The sequence below is a fragment of the Bidens hawaiensis genome, unplaced genomic scaffold, assembly GCF_021521415.1.
Source record: "Bidens hawaiensis isolate Kalapana, Puna unplaced genomic scaffold, B.hawaiensis_p1.1 tig00042395_1, whole genome shotgun sequence".
Taxonomy (NCBI): domain Eukaryota; kingdom Viridiplantae; phylum Streptophyta; class Magnoliopsida; order Asterales; family Asteraceae; genus Bidens; species Bidens hawaiensis.
The window spans coordinates 36,963-55,408 of record NW_027497510.1 but is presented as its reverse complement, the minus strand read 5'-3'; the positions used below and the strand labels follow the sequence as shown (position 1 = coordinate 55,408).

At 33.9% G+C, this 18,446-nt stretch overlaps 1 pseudogene across 1 annotated transcript; it reads right to left on the bottom strand.

Annotated features, from left to right (window-relative positions):
* Nucleotides 1-13,857: 13,857 nt before the first annotated feature.
* Nucleotides 13,858-16,955, bottom strand: LOC143593607 (glycolate oxidase-like; annotated as a pseudogene). Its single transcript, XR_013146137.1, has 8 exons — nucleotides 16,806-16,955; nucleotides 16,531-16,702; nucleotides 15,535-15,612; nucleotides 15,242-15,433; nucleotides 14,981-15,113; nucleotides 14,799-14,899; nucleotides 14,149-14,253; nucleotides 13,858-14,071 (listed from the first exon to the last, which is right to left on the bottom strand). The product of XR_013146137.1 is annotated as a glycolate oxidase-like (transcript).
* Nucleotides 16,956-18,446: the final 1,491 nt, after the last annotated feature.

The window sequence follows — 18,446 nt, the reverse complement described above, 5'->3', positions numbered from 1 at the left end:
TAAAGAAACAACCGAGTGGTGTTTGATCAGATTTGCGTCATCTGCAGAGGCTGCAAAATCATCAAAAAACAAAAAAAGAAAAGATTTTTCAGACTAATATAGGGTGTGTGACAAAACCCATAAATATATATGTAATACCCATTTGTAAAAACCCAAAATCATATCAAAAAAAGGAAAAAAATAAGAATTAAAATGCTCAAAAAAGAAGGTTTTTTGAGCAATTTGATCACAAGATTGTGGTGGGTTTCTACAAGAGAAACAGGTGGCTTTGTGTTTGGCTTTTACTCACCTTCTCTTTTTGTTGTTTTTGCAAACCCAAACGGTGGTTTATTTTTAATATTTTTTATTTAAAAAGGAATTTGTAAAAATAATATTTTATGGCATTAAAGTGAGGGGAGTTAAATTAGGATGGTGGGGTAGGCTAGATGACTTGAGCTTTGAATTTTTGTTATTTTTTGCAACAATAAAGATGTCAATGATAACTGAATTGTTTTGTCACTTTGTGTTTGTTATGATTTCATGAATGTAAATAGTATTTATTATTTAATATTTAATAATCCAATTGTCAGTACTAATTTATTGATTATTTAATTGGGGTGCTAAAATGTAACAATTTTCTTGGGTTGCTACAATGGCAGTTATCATTATAAAATCAATGGTGTGTTAGTGGTCCTTGGCATTGAAAGCTTTATGAGAAATGGAGGAACATTTTGGGGAAAAAGGTACCACACGGGAAAGTAAAAAGGGTTCACTTTCATTTCTTTTGAGCTTTGAGAAGGAGAGTTTGGTGGAGGGTGAAGATGATGCTTCATTTTTGTGGTGGTCATATGTTTTGATTCCAAACTTTAGGGTTTGGGTTGTGTTTTCGTAATAATGTAGGAATTTGATTGCGATTTTTTTTAGGGTAAAAAGTCGTGACGAATGAAATTATGTCTTAGGGTATGTTTGGTATTGGTTAATTTTTGGAATAAACATGGTAAATTCCCCACAACCTAGGTTTACAATTTGATGATCATTTGGGTGAGATCTTATAACCCAAAATTGATTGTTGAAATGGGTTAGTTACACATACATGGTTATATTGTGTATGCAATACACAAGCTCCATAGTTAGACTAATGTGGTTATAAGCATGTTAGGCTTAAACTAGAAGTGCCTATGCTATTGAACTCAACTGGTGATGTTTTTGAGCTATAAGTTACATCCTTAATGCATTGTAATGATTTCTTATGTCCATGAATGATTTGGTAGTGATTGTGAAGGAGGGGGGGGGGGGGGGTGAAGTTAACCTAAATAGGAAGTGTAGGTATGTTGATTTATAATAATAGAAAATGTTTCTAATATGCAAATTACGTTAATAGGGAAGTGTAGGTATGTTGATTTATAATAATTGAAAATGTTTCTAATATGCAAATTACGTTAATAGGATTCATTTATGATGTAACTAATCAAATAAGATTTGGTTAGGACAATTATACTATTTTAAAAGTTTGAATGCATATAAGGTGTTTGATTAAATGTTTAAATGTAATGTTGTACAAATTTATTAGAGATACTATCGTGTCAAGATACATGTATGCTGAGGATACTAAAACCTGTATAATGAATTACGAGTTACTAATGTATCTGTGGTAGTCAAAGGGCGGGGCCAAACAATGAAGGTGTAAAAAATCCCCAATTCATATCTTTTGATTCATATTCTTGCTGTGAAGTTACGGTTCATAACCCGAAATTTATTTTTGAATTGAATATTGTAAGGAACACTTTTAAGAATAGTGATAAGATTCTTTCAATAGGCAAGAAGAGAATCCATGAACCTTTTAATGATAAGATTCTTCTAATGATCAAGAAGAGAATCCATAAATTTGTTGATAAGAGTGTAGTCGCTTTTGATAATATCCAACCTTTGAATATTGTTTGCAACACCATGGTATAAGTGTCATTTAATGTTTCTTCGTTGTGAGCGAGGCATGAAGTTTCTTGGTGTGATGATGTCCCTAACTTCTTGTATATATGTATAACTAAGAGTTTCTAGTATTTTTGTGTGAACTACTATAGTTGTTCATGCCTTGACATCAAGGTTAACAAGTCTTCTCTCACTATTAGTACATAATGACAAGGATTTTGCAACCGTTAAGGGATGCTCCACTTTTGTTATTCCATGAAGTTTTGAAGATGTTGAGTATTTGCGTTGAAGCTTAAAGAAATCTTTTTATCAGCCTCCTCTGATACAATTTGTAGGTCCCATCTGATATGAGCGTAATACGAATTGATGGTCAGTTATAATGGCCTTCCATATTGTCTATTGCATAAAAAGTTTTTTTATATTATAATTTTTATTAGTAATCGTTACGAATTACGAGTATGTTTTGTGAGACAGGCATGCATTCAAGTAGAAGCGTAATCAATCATACAAACTCCAACAAAATAGATAGCTAAATCTAACTAGCAATGCAGAATAAATTACGAATTTTAAACTAAATCGTTTTTTTCTTATAATGGTTTATATTTTTCAAAAGTCTTGCATACAAATATTTATGTTATATACATAAAAACCATGTCAGTGCTCTCTTACAAAACACTATTTAGAGCATTACAATGGAATGAAATCCCCATCCTCTACCACATACCCAAATTATAAGAAAAGTATGTAATTTTGTTTATTTTTACTCCTATGTTGGTGTCCCAGTCTTTATACCCCAAATTATATGGAAACTAAAATAAAACACATATTTGTGTTCACTGTTCACCCTCATCTTATATTTTAATATGTTTGTGAGTGAAAATGAGATTTATTTAATTGATTATGGATATATATGGGGAATCACATGCGATAGATTTTTAAAAAGTGAACAAATTTTATGAATACATGTGTATTTTGGTTAATTATATGGATGCGGATGGAGGTTCCATTATGAATCTAAGTAGAAAACGCCTTTTTTTAGTTTATTTCTCATTTTTTAAAAACTCATAGAGCATTCATAACCCATCCATCAAACTACCTTTCATCTCTAAAATATAAAAAGATTATTCTAAAATCACACTCTATGCCTTCCATCATTTAGCTTTTTTAACCCTAAATTATAAAAAAGTTGCTACATTAGCTTTTCATATATCATCCATCAAATTATTGTAAGTATATAAAAAATGAGAAATATAATTTAATAAGTGTTTGTGAAGACGATAAAATAAAAATGATGGATGAGATGTGGAATGTTTTTTAAAATTAGAAATAAATTTTAAAATTTTAATTTTTAGTTATATTATAGAATGATGGAGGGGATGTAAATTCATATTTTGTAGCATTCTTTATGTTGTGTACTTATATGTTTTATAATTTCAATTAAAATAGTTTTTATAACACACAACTTATGTTGCAACAACTACATGTTTATGATTCATAGCTTACAACATACGATTACAGTACATGATGAATGTTTAATTAATATGTCTTTTTTTATTTCATAGTATAAGTTAGAAATAAGTTAATTTTAAATTGCTATTTATCTCTGTTTTTCTTTGTATGTTGGATTTTTTTAATTAAACAATAATGTGATACCTTATATTAATAATGCTACATTATCTGCTGTTTACAATTCATTAAAATGTATAACACATACATACATACATATGAAGTTTTATATATTTCCACCAGTGTGTAACACGGGATCTAACCTAGTTTAGTCAATAAATATAATGAAAAACACATGTCAACTTTGGTGCTGTTTGTTTTTGAAGACAAAAACTGTCTGCAATCTGATTTCTTGTCTGCAACTAAAGATGTGATCTGAAGGTCTGCAATCTGAAAATATAATACTGTTTGTTTTATAAACTGGGTATCGTCTGCATAAGCTGAAAATTAGTTACCTATCATATACATCCAGTAGATAGAAGTCAGTTAACGTCTGCAGACTAGTAAAATAGTTGGTGGAGGGCGGTGGACGGTGGTGGTGGCGAACGGCGGGTGGTGGTGGTGATGGACGGTGGTGGTGGTGGGTGGTGGACAGTGTTGGTAGCGGATGGTAGGTGGTGGTGGTGGGTGGTGGTGGCGGACGGTGGGTGGTGGTGGTGATGGACGGTGATGGTGGTGGGTGGTCGAAGGTGTTGGTGGCGGATGGTAGGTGGTGGTGAGTGGTGGTGGCGGACGGTGGTTGGTGGTAGTGGACGACGGTTGTGGCCGACGGGTGGGTGGTGGTAGTGATGGATGGTGGTGGTGATGGACGGTGGTGGTGGGTGGTGGATGGTGATGGTGGCGGATGGTAGGTGGTGGTGGTGGTGGACGGTTGGTGGTGGTAATGGACGATGGTTGTGGCCGACGGGTGGGTGGTGGTGGTGGTGCTAGACGGTGGTAGTGGGTGGTGGATGGTGGTGGTGCTGGTGGTGGTAGTGGGTGGTCGCGGTGATGGACGGTGGTGGTGGCGGACGGTGGGTGGTGGTGGACGGTGGTGGTGGTGACGGCGCATGATGGGTGGTGGTATTGCACATTGTGTGTTGATAGGATGTTAAGAAGTGTGAAGATGTGTGAAGAAGTTAAACAATAGCTTCTTTTTTAAGACCATAAAAACAGTTTGCAGATCTTATTTTAAAAAACAAACAAACCGTCTTCAGAAGCTTATGTCTGCGCGCCCGCAAACATAAGCTTCCTACAGATGTTTTAAGCAAAAACAAACACAACCTTTGTAGGCTACGTCAAAGCTTATTTTTCTGTCTCTCTCTTCTATTAAATATTGGATATTAGATGTTATGTGTAAATTTTGATAGAGTTTAGACTTTGGTTTCCCTTTCTCTCTATCTTATTTACATAATAATGGTTTTCTATAATTTGGTAAACAATATGATTATACCATTTAATAATTTACTAAATAGTTTTTAAATTTTTTTAATTTTTATAATTAGTTTTTATCTTATTTTCATTTACGTTTCCATCATTCCATATAAACTTTGTTCATAATCGACCCACCGTTACATGCTTATTTTTATTAACATTTAGATTAATACTAATATAAAAGATGTCGAAACCAATCACCGTGGTATCTGTGTTTCGAATCTGTTGCAGAACGCAGGCAGTTATCATTAATTTATATAAGTACTAGGTTAGATTTCATGTTACACACGGGTGAAAATATATAAAACTTCATATATGTGTGTGTGTGTTATACATTTTAATGAATTGTAAACGTCAGATAATATAACATTATTAATATAAAGCATCACATTGTTGTTTAATTAAAAGAATCCAACATACAAAGACAATCAGAGAAAAATGATAATTTAAAAGATATTTCTAACTTATACATGAAACAAAAAAAATATATTAATTAAAACTTTATCGTCTACTGAAGTCATATATTGTAGACTATGAAGCGTATACATGTAGATGTTGTAACATAAGTTGTGTGTTATAAAAACTAATTTTATTGAAACTATAAAACATATAAGTACACAACATAAAGAATGCTATAAATACGAATATAACAATGAGATATAACAATTATAATTTTTATTAAAACGTTTAATAAAGCAATAAAAAATTCCAAGCCTCGTGACTTAAACCACCATTTCAATCCAAACATCCATACATCCAATCCAAGCGCTCATAAATAATTTCTCAAAATCCAAAAAATAAAATAAAATAACAAAGTCTCAAAATTTTAAATATAACAACGAAGACAATTAATTACCTTTATTAATCAATAAATGGTGATTATAGCCATTTATTTTGAAACATTCTCCAACTTAGGAGTTAACGTTTAAAATTAAATTGTTTATTAGGTGGATAATTTATTTATAGAAATTGTATTTTTGGCATCCTATATGGATAACCTAATTGATGGACATGCGGAAAAAATATTTTGCTTTAATAGTATAGGTAGATAGGTAGATTGTTAAACAGTTTTAAATATTTTAATCTATGTAATTAGAATAAAGAATTAATTATGATGATACTAAGTTAATCTGTATCTATAATATATATAAACGAAACCCTTAAAATCCTACGTGTCGCGATGTGGTCGCTCCCCCCTTTTATGGAAGCCACCAGATTGCTTAATTTTTAAATAGAGGTCTCTCATTGATTTAACCCAAATTCATTGGTATGGGTCTTACCAAAACCAGATAGCTCTTAAACGGGTTATAACATCTCATTAAATTAAAAATTAATCTTACCAATTATTTGATATAAAAATCCTAAAAAATAGGGATATACTAAAATTTAATATCCAATTTAAAAAGAAAAAGATATTATTTATAATTAATAAACAATTTTATAGTAAAAAACATATCATTTATTTACGAAACCCTTTCATCATAAAACCCTAAATATATTATTAACTTTCTTACAATAAAGAAAATTAAAATCCAAAAAATAAATATTAAAAAACGAAAAATGTAAAACAACCATTCTCTCAGGCCATCAGATTGCTTTATTTGTAAATGAATGCTTCTCACGCATTTATCCCGAATTCACGGGTAAATGTCTTACCAAACTCAGATATGTCACACCCCAACCTAAGGCGAAAATGCCGGGGCGTGATCCGATTGCTCATAGCTCGAAGATATTATCATAAATATAAATGACAACATCTAATTAATTATTTTATTCAAATAATACGCACAATAATCAAATACAACCAAACAATTCAAATAAATAAATACAACAAGTCTAAATCCATGTATGTCTTCATTATAATCCTAAGGTCTTTCTAAGTGTTCATCCTTCAACTCAGGCAACCTGCATATGCGTAGAAAATAGAGTTTGGTCAACAAACATGTTGAGTGAGATGATCACCAATTTCGACACAACAAATAGTTATATAATAAATAAATAATAAATGATAAGTGTTAAATGCGCAAACCAATCTATGTGGTAATAATCAATCAAACCTTAACAAACCAAAACCAAGTTGGACTCGTGTGCTAATGAATCATTGCCAAGCGAATCGGGCATTGATTACAATGACTAAATTGTCGGTTTACCTTCACCAAGCGAATCGGGCTCCGGTTACTAAGACGGTCGTATGATCATACTAATGAGAACCCTCTACAAGGAGATATGTTGGACCTCTCCGAACGTTATCAAGTAAACAATTAAACATGTAGCAATTAGCAAATAACATTCAACTAATATTCACACAATAATTATGTTTGCAATTTTGAGTATATATATAGAATAGAAAATATGAGTAAGTACGCATACGTCTCCAAAACGTTAGAAAACAGTGTATAAAAAGGGGAATGATCAAACTCACCTTAGATTAAAGGCAAGTGAGTATAATTAAGAATAAACGAGTCAACGGATACGCGAGTCGTCCAATACGTGTCAAACGAGATAACTAATCAGAACCTGAAACTTTGTGATATGAAACTATAAATAAAAACAAACTTAATGCCGCTTGAATCAATCTAAATGGATGAGTAGAACTCTAGTTATGTTGAATTAAGCATTTAAGCGAGCTGGTACTGACCGGAATTCGAACAGCGAGTCGGAAGTCGGGTTTTGGAAAGTTGCCTTAAAATCACGTTTCAAGAATAAAAGTCTTCTGGACCGAACGTTGAATCCGACCAGAAACATGAGAAAACGCAAAGTCAAACTTGTTGACTGTTTTACCCTTTATCGGGTTTTAAAGCAATTGACCAGTCAACACCCTTCAACCACCGAAATTTATATAAGGTTATTGACTAGGGAATATGTATGAACGATTTTACAGTTTACAACTTGCCCGGAAAGTGAACGAACAACGAGATATGACGAGTCAAAGGTCTTAGAACTTGCAAAGTCAAACGGATATGAACGGTTCTTCAACAAAACACCAAAAACCGAAGGGAATATGAGATGGCAGAGGCTATATACGGCTGAGGGATGTTCTTTAGGGTTTGATTAAAGTTTACAGCAAGGAATTATGATGTGTTTACATAAGAAAACATAAAACAAACCAATTATAGGCTTTTTGGCCCGTTTAAGCAAGTATATGCGATTTAAGGAAAGAATCAATGAAATATACTAAAAGATATGATCTTTATCAGGGGAAAACGAATTAGGAGTTGTATTTTAGTTATATTATGATTACTTGGACCTTAATTCATTCAATAATGCTTAATACACAAGATTTTATACCTTAAACGAGTTTAGAAACGAAATCGAGTTAACGAAACTGTGCAAGGGAGCCATAGCACCGCGCGGCCACCTAGGTGGTGTGCCGTCGCGCAGCGCCCCGGGCAACATAGGGCAGAGTTTCAATTTTTGGCAATAATGGTCCCTATACTTTGTTAAATGAGCATTACTTGAACTAGTTTTAGTATAATTTGGTTTTGAACATTGATTGAAGTATAATGGTCTAAAGTGAACATATGGAAACTTAAATATTTGATTCTTTATTAATTTAAAGATCTAAAATGCTTCCGGGTCGGGTTATACGCAAACAATTACGGGTTTGAAAAATCTGAAATGTTACAAGATAGCTCTTAAACGGGTTATAACATCTCATTATATTAAAAAATAATCTTATCAAATGTTTGATATGAAAATCCTATAAAATAGGGATATACTAAACATTAATATCTTGCTTTATTTAAAAAAAGATATTATTTATAATTAAGAAACAATTTTATAATAAAGAAAATAAACGGGTAATGGGTATCACCAAACGCAGATAGCTTTTAAACCGTATTATAACATATCATGTATTTGTAAAATCATTTCATCATCAAACCTCAAGTATATTAATTATTAACTTTCTTACAATAATTAAAAATAAAATCCAAATATACATATATAAATATTAAAAACGAATAATGTAAAACAACCCTCGTAATACGGGAGTTAAAATCTAGTAATTATGATATAGTTTAGCGTCGAGAGTTTCTAACCATGCTCAAAGTCAAAGCAACCCACCCCAAGCTTATAAAGATGACTATTTTGATTACCAGTCACGGGTACATATCAAACACTTTTTTTAAAAACTCTTCTTAAAAAAATACGTAATATATTTTTAACAACCGCTCATGTATCTTTAGTTTTCCTTTTCAGATTCGCATGATGATCCCGAAAAAAAAAGGAAATTCTACCTTCTAAGATTCGACGCCCATTTTCATAACAATGTACACTACATAGCTACCATTGAAGTAAACCCATGCCGATATATTTAGACATATTATGGCTTTATCTTTTAGTTACACGGAGACGCTTTTCATGTAATTAAACATAATACTTTTGTAAATAAATAATTTTTATTTTTTACATAAAAACTAATTTTCTGTTAAAGCGTGGAGGAAATATACCAACCTCTATACATTTTTAATGTTGGGTATTACAAAGTCTACACCTTCTGTTAAGATGTTTTGTTTGGTATATTCTAAAATGATTCTCTCATTAAATGATTGATAAGAATTTTATGTTGAACAAATTACAAAGAAGATCTTTATTGTTATTTTATTTGAATGGCCAAGGTTTTATTAAGAAAAACCTGGCTAGTAAGAAACTAAACAGGTAGAGATAGAGATACAAACTGAACTAGAAAAACGACATTTAAAAACAAGTACAAGCCTATAAAAGAGAAACACACAAAAACTAATCACGCGAAATAAAACAAAAGAAAAGAAGGGTGAAATTGAACGAGACGAGATCAAATTCCCATGAACTGATCCTAAAACCCTTTGCACTATACCACAGATGCAAAGTGACCTAATCGTCATCCTGCATCTTCAAAATCCTGCATTATCTGTAGATAACAAAACCGTTTCCGTTGGCCACGAATCTAACTCACCCGTGTAAAGCATCGTTTAAAAAAATGTTTTTTTTTTCATTTTCAATTATTTATTAGCAACTTTTGGATTTCACAACAGAAAATTATGAATTGTCTCAATTCTTTTTCATATGTTTGGTCTAACACAAAAGTCAAAACCCAACTTTTTTTTGTGGACAACAGCACAATGGCTACATTTATGCGTGATAAAGTGTCGCATGAGACTTACGCAAAGGCAAACCCGGGTTTGACTGTGACATCCGTGGCAAAACCGAGTACACCTTAGTACTTACAAACTCGAATAAGCGTTTAACCGCTTATTGCGTAACGAACAAACGAATAACCAAACGGGTCTGGTTATGGTCCGGATATCCCAGGGTGCTATCTATAAGTGATATACGATCTATACAGGCTAAAATATTAGTAATATGGCTTTAGTTTGATAGCAAACAAGTTAAACGAAAACATGCTCGTTTAACTACCCGCTATAGATTTAAACGCGAAAGATAGTTACAAACCAAGCATTGCATCATCCGTTAAGACGAAAAAGACTTACCAAACACTTAAATGAAATGTTTTAAGCGATCCGTGAAAATATTTTCGACTTTTACAAACGTATAGTATGTTTTTATAATTTTACACAAAACTAGCCGAAAAACACTCGTTTTCGCGCTGTTTAACGCACCCGATAAGTTTTTCGCGCCAAAAACCGAACCCGAACTAAATTTGGACCGGGCTTTTCGTATTTGGGCTTGAGAATTCAGAAACTTGGGCCAAAATGGGCACAAAATGAGCCCATGGAGCTTCGGCCGCAGCCGCCACCCCACCCCCCTTTTGTTTTCCTTTCATATTTAAACTTGATCCAAGACATTTTTAGCCTCATTTTCTTGAAAACTCTGGACATAAGCTCTGTTCCAGCCAAAAACCTTCAAACCCTAAGGTAAGGGGCTTAAATAAGTAACTTTTTTACTTGTTTAAACTTGTTTAATACCATAAAAACATGTCTTGGTCACTAAAACTCATTCCTAACCGTGTAAAAATCCTAAAAATGGTCCATAAACATGTTTTGATCATACACATGGTAAGGAACCTGTTTTGATAGTTTTTTTTTGGCCATAAACACGGATGAAAGGGTTGAAACGGCGTTTTTACGGTTCAAAAGTTCGTTTTTGTGCACTAGCTGAAACCCTAAGTTAAGGGCTGTTATGTTGATGAAATATTGCTTGGTTTGTGATATAGGACTTGTACCTAGCTTTCTTAGAAGCACAAGAACCTGAAAACTTGATTAAAAAGTCGGAAGCGAGCCAAACCCGCTAAGGTAATACCAAAACACTCACTTACGGACTATTTAGGTTAAGGTTGTGATGTGCATATTTTTAGGACTTGAAATTTTTCAGGGACATCAGGGACCATGTCAATAAGTCCCTGTTCAAATTTGGTAATTTTTCGACCATCCGAGAATATTTGGCGAATTTATTACCGAATTGGGACGTTTATTTGGGAAAAATAGCTAAAATACTTCAAAAATTATGAAATTTTTCTGGGAACTCATATTTGATGTATTTTGATCACATATGAATTTTGAGATCATTTGGAGAAGTCTAAAGGTGTTTTGTACATATGCGTTCGTGCGAATTTTATAGCCGAATTTGGGCCGAAAAGAATATTGAACAAGCTTTTTACATTCTGGAATTGATACAGATTGTTTTGGGACATGATTTGAGCATTCGGAAATTTTTGTGGAATTTTTGGAAATTATTTGGGGTAAACGGACGATTTTCAGGCGAAATATAGCTGACAAAATGAATTTTTATAAATTAATAAATCAGTAAATAAATTCCAGAAATATTTTTATAAAAAACTACATATTTTAATTGATAAGTGGTTAAATTTTCATATTTAATGATTAACGGTTAATTAATTATGTTAATTTAAAGATTAAACAAATTCAGTTTTTATAAAAACCGGCAAGTTCGCGACTAGCGAACCTGCGAGAATATCAAAACACCAAGAGTGATCAAAAATCATATTTTTGGACTAATTAAGTAAAAACGAACTTTTCTATGAAAACCCTGGACAATCCGGATAGATTGTGCGCGTTTCTTCTTAAATCAAACTGAATAAACGGAAACGGGCCCCGAGGCTAATCCGGTACCCCAGTATGTGATCCTTCTTTATAACTTAATCGTTTTATTAACCAATACATTTACCCAAGCTTATTTTCCCATAACTGTTTTCTGAACGCGTAAACGAACAACTTGGCCCAGCTGGGAAAACGGGAATCTGAGCCAAGTTCGGTTTTAAGTATTAGACATTGAACAACATCACAACCTAAGCCTATTGCCACTTTCTGGGCGTTCCAGCTATATCCAGATTAGTTATACAGCCCGGTTTAGTACTGAGATTATAATAATATTAAAATATTAATATTATTATAATATGGACTATAGGGACTAAGTGATAGCAAGGGAAACGAACCCCGAGCTGATCTCGCACTGAGTGCCTACAAAATCGTGAGTTTCATGACTCCTCTTTTCAAACTGTTTACAAAATTTTGGGGTGGAAAGCATGTTCATATGCATTCTCCATCTGAAAACGGTTCAGAACGAAAAATACCTGAACCTTCATATATGAAAAATTCCTACAAACATAATGGTAAACTACGTGCTGAGGAAAGGTGATTATTATCGTGATTGATATATTAAATGGAAACACTACGAATGCCAAAACATAATGAAATCATACGTGACAACCTGTTTATACAAATACGCTATATAATGTAAACACAACAGGTTGAGGAAATAACGTGGTCTGTAATGGCCACTGGTGAATAACGTGGTCTGTAACGACCATGGGGCTATTGTGGGCGGAAGGGGGGGGGGGCCACAATAGTACTAAACTAAAGTTGAGTATGGCCTATGAGCCAAGTTCTGCTGCAACTTATAAACTAAAGTTGAGTATGGCCTATGAGCCAAGTTCTGCTGCAACTTACTAAACTAAAGTTGAGTATGGCATATGAGCCAAGTTCTGCTGCAACTTATAAACTAAAGTTGCAACTTACTAAACTAAAGTTGAGTATGGCCTATGAGCCAAGTTCTGCTGCAACTTATTAAACGAACTAACTTGATTATGACATGAATGTTAAGAAAATAATGTGATTATGCGTATTGTGGGCGGATGGGGAGCCACGGTATTTGGTGATACGTGGTAAATACTATATGTGTATATGTGTCTATATACATGCTATGTGATTAGCCGTAGGAAATACTATGTGTAGAATATACTAATTATTTGCGTGTACACTATATAATGTTTGAGTTTATGTGGAACCGTTGTGGGAGGAAGGGGGTCCACAGTGGTTGGTTAAACACGGAAATTGGAAACAGGTAGTACGAACAAACAATCACGATTTTACCGAAATTTCGAATTCATATTATAAACTTACATGTGTGCATATGCACACACAAGGATATGGCTGTACATATTTATACAAACGTAAATACATATTTTTACATACGCGCGTACATACAAACTATGACTGTGTGGTACGCAGAACTGATTTTGTTAAACTTATGAAACTCACCAACTATTCGTAGTTGACATGTTTTAACATGCTTTTTAGGTAATCAGATATGAGAAGTAATTTCCTGTGCGTTACGTGTCTGACTGATGATTGATGTCGTGGGCATTTGAGTTAGAAGTAAAGTAATTGAAGAACCGGTTTGATTGTATCACCTAGTTTGTAAAAGATGTTAGAACGATGTAATATATTGTAAATTAGTTAGTAATGTTTCTTTATGAACAATGTATTTGATACCAGTTGTATCTGTTGCATTTCAGTTTTACGCTTCCGCAATTCGCTTAACGGGGTGTGACATTGACCCTAGTGCATGGTCCCAGTGGGGCTATTAGCACTCATTGCTCAGCTGTTGTCCCAAGAGGTAAATACACCCGAGGATTCGTTACAAGTGTAAATCGAACCCAGGTACCCAACATCTACCCAAAAACAGATATGGGGAAAGATATAGTATTAAGGCAACTTATTATTTCAAAACAAGAAATTTAAAGTACACAACAACCAAAATCCAAATAATACAAGTGGACTATGCCATTAGAAATATAATCATTTCTGATTTTTATCTATAATCTTGGCGCCGGGCGGGATAGAGGTGCATCCCACTCGGTCACAATATGGTTGCGGGTGATCTCTTTAAGCGATGTGCAGCCAATTAACGCCATTGTTAGCTTGAACTCTTCTCGTAACATTTGAAGCACCTTTCTCACTCCCGCTTCTCCTTCAGCAGCTAAAGAAAACACCACAGGTCGCCTGATCTGCAATTCAATAATATTAATAATTAATTTATTTCTAGAAACCTAAAGAAAAATTATTTCATTTCGTTTCTACTTACAAATATGCCTGAAGCTCCAAGAGCCAGTGCCTTAAAAACATCTGTCCCACGGCGGACCCCACCGTCCAAGAACACAGGAACACGGCCTTGGGCCGCTTTCACAACCTGATGAATATGTTAAATATTACAAAACAATGTTATAATATGGTGCAAAGAGGGGTGTAAACGGGCTGAGCCACTGAGATCGGCTAGCTAAAAGTTCGAATCGATCCGGGCTTAAACGAGCTAGGGCTCAAGCTAGAGCCTAAAATGGAGCTCATTTAGAAAATGAGCTTCCTATTTTCCCGAGCTTAAATGAGCTTACAATTTATATAAATATAATAATTCCTATATAATTTGTTAAATATAGTTACATAATAAAAATAACTAAATAATAAACGAGTCAGGCACGAGCTTCATGTACCAATATTGAATAGACTTGCAAGCCTGAATGAGCATAAAATTTATATAAATATATATTTAATATAGTAAATATATAACTACATAATAAATATAACTAGGTAAAAAACTATGATACAAATTAACTAATAACACTTTAGGTTATATATATAAACTTATAATTATAAATATATACACAAAGAATTACATGTAATTAAATAAATAATAAATAATAAACAAGTTGAGCATGAGCTCGTGCTCGGCTCGTTTACCTCTTCCAAAGCCATAATGGTAGCAGGAACATAGTCGAGTTGTCGAGCTCCATGGTTAGACACGATAATACCCGCTGCACCAGCTTGGATTGCTAACCTTGCTGCACGGTTAATAAAATAGCACGTTACGGTTAGCCAACACGAACCAACTTAAACTTACAAGTTCATTTTCTAGTTCTTACTGTCCTCAGCAGTGATCACTCCCTTAACCAGAATAGGCATACTAGTGATGGTCTGCAGCCACTTCACATCCTTCCAGCTCAACGTGCGGTCAATTTGGCCCGCAACATAAGAAGCCAGACCAGAGTCATTAGCCTGCATTGACCGCATTATGGTTAGAATAATAACTGAATAACTGTATTCAGTTAATCAACTGTTAGAATAACTGTATTCAGTTAATCAACTGTAGTTTGTTACAGTTTGTTACAGGTTGTTAAACTCACTTCATCCATTTTCCCAAGGTCTAGACCCTCAAAGTTCTTCAAAGTCAAAAATGGTGGTAAAGTGAAACGGTTTTTAATGTCGGCTTCTCTACGGCCGAGCCTTGGTGTGTCAACTGTAAGGGCAATGGCCTTGAAACCGGCTCTTTCGGCTCTTCTTACAAGCTGAGCAACAACATTCCTGTCCTTGTAGACCTAATAATGTTAAGGGCAATATTGTTATTAAAATAGTGTCAGTGATTATGTGTAATCTGCTAGTTGCAAGCTGTGATCAAGAAAGCGAAATGGTTGCTTACGTAAAGCTGGAAGAAGCGGATTCCAGGCCCAGTTGAAGCAACTTCCTCAACACTAGATGTTGCCCATGAAGACAATGTCTACATTACAAAATAATAATTATAAAACAAACTGCTTATCAATTTGATTCTAAGTCTGAAAAAACGGATGGGTCGGGTCGGGTCGGTAATGGGTCTTAACAGGTTTGGGTCAATGGGTTTTGGCCAAAAAGAGTTCGTTCAAAACGAGTTGTTTCAAAGAGGTATTGGTTTGGTTTGGTTTGGGTTGACACAGGTAATACTGGTTATGACCAAAATTTGTTCATTCAAAATGGGATGTTTTAAAAAGGTATCAATTTGGTTCGGGTCAAAACAGGTTATGATCAAAATGGGTTTGTTCAAAACGGGTCACTTCAAAAAAAAAGGAAAGGAAAAAAATGGTTCCGGCCAAAACGAGTTATGACCAAATAGGTTTGTTCAAAATGGGTCGTTTTAAAAGTATCAATTTGGTTCGGGTCAAAACAGATTATGAGCAAAATTGTTTCATTCATAACGGGCTGTTTCAAAAAAGTATCACTTTGTTTTGGGTTGAAACGGGTATGACCAAAATGGGTTCATTCAAAACGGGTCGTTTCAAGAGGTATTAATTTGGTTCAGGTTAAACATGTTATGACCAAAGTGGGTTGGTTTAATAAGGGTGGTTTCAAAAAGTGTCAATTAGGTTCAGGCCAAAATGGGTTATAACTAAAATGGATCCGTTTACAACGAGTTGTTTTAAAAAGTATCAAAACAGGTTAGCATTGAAACAGATCGTTTTCTAAAAAGGTACCAAATCAGGTTCACCCGACATATTTGTTATATGGCAGCTAGTGGCAACGGATGACAGAGTGGTGGCAGTTATGACTGAGAAACAGGCTGCTTTGGTAATATACTAATATGTGTTTATGGGTCAAATTGTGTTAACTAAAACTAAACATGGGTCAACTCAAATTATACAACGGGTCAAATGCAAATACAAACCATGATGGTTCCAGCTGCAGAAGCAGCTCTTGCAGTTGCATACTCCCCTTCAGGATGAGCCATTTTCTGCATGGCAGTCGGGGCGAGCATAATAGGCATCGATATCTTGAATCCCAAAATTGTAGTGGTCATGTCGATCCTGTTCACATCAATAAGAATCCGGGGCCTAAACCTGTTTGATTCCGGAAACACAACACATATCCAAATACCCTTTAAGACAACATTTCATTTGCCATTTTAAAACTGTTGTTACAGTCAATATATACAAATCTTACAAGATTCTTGAAAAAGCATTTCGGTATCCATTGATCCTCGGCACCAGACGCATAGTAGTCATAGACCATCTTAGGCAACTTTTCTTTGGCAATTGCCTGATACTCTGTCACATTGGTCACCTCCATCTTTCTTGTTTATTTAGATGCTTCCTCCAACAAAATCTTGATTCATAACAAGAAATACATAAATTAGATTGTTTTGTTTAAAAACCGTGATAAAGCTTTCATCTTTTTAACTAGACCTTGACAAGTTAACAAAATCAATAACTTAAAGTTGTAAAAACTATGATTCACTATAAGAAAGTAAGAAACACATAAATTAGACTATATACTCACAATCCGTGATAAAGCTTTCATATTTCTTTAGTAAAGTTGTGAAAACTATGATTCACCGCAAGACATACATAAGTTAGACACTTATATTCAAACCCGCGATAAAGCTTTCATCTTTCTATACTAAACATTCACAAATTAATAAATTCAATAACTTAAAGTCGTAAAATCTTGATTCACCACAGGAAACACAGAGATTAGGCTGTTATATTCACAAGCCACGATAACACTTTCATCTTTCTTTCCTAAATCTTTAGAAAGTAACAAAATCAGTAACTTGAAGTTGTATAAACTATGATTCACCACAAGAAACACAGTTATTAGACGGTTATATTCAAAACCAGCGATAAAGTTTTCATCTTTTTTTACTAAACCTTGACAAACAAGCAAACATGATAAGTTGAGGTGGTAAAAACTATGATTCACCACAAGAGATAGTTAAGTTTGACGGTTTTGTACTTTTATTCAAACGCGATAAAGCTACCATCTTTCTTTACTAAACCTTTACAAATCAGCAAAAACGAAAAGTCGAGACTTGAGACGGTAAAAACTATGATTCACTGCAAGATTTACTGAAACTAGACTGTTATATACATAGCCCGCGATAAATCTTTCATCTTTCTTTAATGATTGTGAAAACTATGACTCGCCATGAAATCGTTGTTTTTTCATTTCATTCATCTAAGTAAGTACAATTATTCGAAATGCTAACTTAACATGATGACCAAGAAATAATAACTAGATACATATAGAAATGAATACACACCAAAAACATACCCTCATCCAAATTCAAAGATAACAATTTAACAATGATCAACTCAATATTTATGCAGTTAAGCCCTGACCCACATAAAGTAGGGGTTGGGGGGGGGGGGGGGGGTAAACAAGAAGCAAACCTTTTTGACAGTTGAGTATGTGTGTCTATTCAAAAGTGTGAGCAAAACACACAAGTATAGATAAGCAACAAAAAATATGGAGGAACACTTAAAGATAAAGTAGTGATGGATCAGTGAAGGGTGTGCACCAAATAGTTATAAAGATAATTTTTTTATAAAAAAAATATCAAGAAAATAATGGGATGAAGACAAAATTAAGGATGGATGATTGGAGGTAAGGAATGAGTATCAAATCCATTTGAGTGAATGGATATGATCCACATGATTGATTATGTGTTTCACAGTTTTTCTTCATTATCATCTTTATTCTATGCTATTTCTTCCATTATTATTAAGCTGGTCTAAATATTGCTTCACACTGTTACAAGTTATGATGAAGAAGATTGCATATTAAGATCACTGTACATGACTA